At 58.0% G+C, this 2,500-nt stretch overlaps 1 non-coding gene across 1 annotated transcript in view; it reads left to right on the plus strand.

Annotated features, from left to right (window-relative positions):
• The first annotated feature begins 857 nt into the window (after positions 1 to 857).
• The window catches only part of LOC126454268 (small subunit ribosomal RNA), a 1,909-nt gene continuing 266 nt past the window's right edge, over positions 858 to 2,500 (plus strand). The window contains exon 1 of the ribosomal RNA XR_007585200.1: positions 858 to 2,500. This exon is cut by the window's right edge and continues 266 nt beyond it. This is a non-coding gene — a ribosomal RNA (small subunit ribosomal RNA).

The raw sequence follows: 2,500 nt of genomic DNA on the forward strand, positions 1-2,500 counted from the left end.
GTTGTTCCAGCGATACCCACCATGCCCACGAACGTGAATGGCATCTGGGTGTGAAGCGATACGCGGCGGTGGCTGGGTGGGACCGTCCCCGGCCGGTGAGGGGGGGCCTCCCGGCGTGCTGGCCGCGCGGTGCGTGGGCGCACGCGCTACAGCCGGCTGGTGGGGGCGGCCAGTGGCAGGCGCGCCGGCCGACGGAGGCGGCAGGCGGCGCAGCTGCGCGCCGGCGCACCCCTGCACGCGGCGCCGTGCGGCCAAAGTAGGTCCTCGCGGGCCCGGTGCGAAGCGCGGTGGACATCTGCAGTGTGCTGGTCCGATTGAGGACTGTGTGCGCTGAGGATGCGCCGCCGCCCGGCGCTCGGCGCCGCGACGCCGTCTGCTGCTCGGTCGCCTCTGCGGTTCTCGCAGGTGGTTTGTATCGCAGCTGTGCGGACGTGTTGGCGCGTGCGCTGTGCTGGGAGAGTTCGCTTCGGCACCCAAGTGGGGCTTTTGTCCTTCTGTGGCGCTGGCGTTGGAGCTGCCGGTCACCGTAGGTGGCGCGTGTTGTCTCCCGCCGGCAATGCCACGACAGCACGCTCCCGGGCCTCTGTCGGCAGCGGCAAGCTCAGTTGGGAGCACGGGTGGTCGCACCTAAGGCGTCTACTCGCCAAACTCCGGGCGATTGCGCCTCTCTCGAACCCGACCAAGTACTTAGGACGGCGCTGCGCGCCGCCGGGACCTGAGAGGGTTTCGAGGTGTATGGTGCAGGGGAGCTCAGCCTCCTCCTGTTTGCAGAATAATTGAGCGGACGCTTGCGTGTTCGCGCGGGCCCCCGGGACACACTCCCGGGCGGCCGGCTGCTCAGCTCTAGTTGACGCAGCTCCCTGGTTGATCCTGCCAGTAGTCATATGCTTGTCTCAAAGATTAAGCCATGCATGTCTCAGTACAAGCCGCATTAAGGTGAAACCGCGAATGGCTCATTAAATCAGTTATGGTTCCTTAGATCGTACCCACGTTACTTGGATAACTGTGGTAATTCTAGAGCTAATACATGCAAACAGAGTCCCGACCAGAGATGGAAGGGACGCTTTTATTAGATCAAACCAATCGGTCGGCTCGTCCGGTCCGTTTGCCTTGGTGACTCTGAATAACTTTGGGCTGATCGCACGGTCCTCGTACCGGCGACGCATCTTTCAAATGTCTGCCTTATCAACTGTCGATGGTAGGTTCTGCGCCTACCATGGTTGTAACGGGTAACGGGGAATCAGGGTTCGATTCCGGAGAGGGAGCCTGAGAAACGGCTACCACATCCAAGGAAGGCAGCAGGCGCGCAAATTACCCACTCCCGGCACGGGGAGGTAGTGACGAAAAATAACGATACGGGACTCATCCGAGGCCCCGTAATCGGAATGAGTACACTTTAAATCCTTTAACGAGTATCTATTGGAGGGCAAGTCTGGTGCCAGCAGCCGCGGTAATTCCAGCTCCAATAGCGTATATTAAAGTTGTTGCGGTTAAAAAGCTCGTAGTTGGATTTGTGTCCCACGCTGTTGGTTCACCGCCCGTCGGTGTTTAACTGGCATGTATCGTGGGACGTCCTGCCGGTGGGGCGAGCTGAAGGCGTGCGACGCGCCTCGTGCGTGCTCGTGCGTCCCGAGGCGGACCCCGTTGCAATCCTACCAGGGTGCTCTTGAGTGAGTGTCTCGGTGGGCCGGCACGTTTACTTTGAACAAATTAGAGTGCTTAAAGCAGGCAAGCCCGCCTGAATACTGTGTGCATGGAATAATGGAATAGGACCTCGGTTCTATTTTGTTGGTTTTCGGAACCCGAGGTAATGATTAATAGGGACAGGCGGGGGCATTCGTATTGCGACGTTAGAGGTGAAATTCTTGGATCGTCGCAAGACGAACAGAAGCGAAAGCATTTGCCAAGTATGTTTTCATTAATCAAGAACGAAAGTTAGAGGTTCGAAGGCGATCAGATACCGCCCTAGTTCTAACCATAAACGATGCCAGCCAGCGATCCGCCGCAGTTCCTCCGATGACTCGGCGGGCAGCCTCCGGGAAACCAAAGCTTTTGGGTTCCGGGGGAAGTATGGTTGCAAAGCTGAAACTTAAAGGAATTGACGGAAGGGCACCACCAGGAGTGGAGCCTGCGGCTTAATTTGACTCAACACGGGAAACCTCACCAGGCCCGGACACCGGAAGGATTGACAGATTGATAGCTCTTTCTTGATTCGGTGGGTGGTGGTGCATGGCCGTTCTTAGTTGGTGGAGCGATTTGTCTGGTTAATTCCGATAACGAACGAGACTCTAGCCTGCTAACTAGTCGCGTGACATCCTTCGTGCTGTCAGCGATTACTTTTCTTCTTAGAGGGACAGGCGGCTTCTAGCCGCACGAGATTGAGCAATAACAGGTCTGTGATGCCCTTAGATGTTCTGGGCCGCACGCGCGCTACACTGAAGGAATCAGCGTGTCTTCCTAGGCCGAAAGGTCGGGGTAACCCGCTGAACCTCCTTCGTGC

Source organism: Schistocerca serialis, unplaced genomic scaffold (genome assembly GCF_023864345.2).
Source record: "Schistocerca serialis cubense isolate TAMUIC-IGC-003099 unplaced genomic scaffold, iqSchSeri2.2 HiC_scaffold_980, whole genome shotgun sequence".
In the NCBI taxonomy this organism is placed as follows: domain Eukaryota; kingdom Metazoa; phylum Arthropoda; class Insecta; order Orthoptera; family Acrididae; genus Schistocerca; species Schistocerca serialis.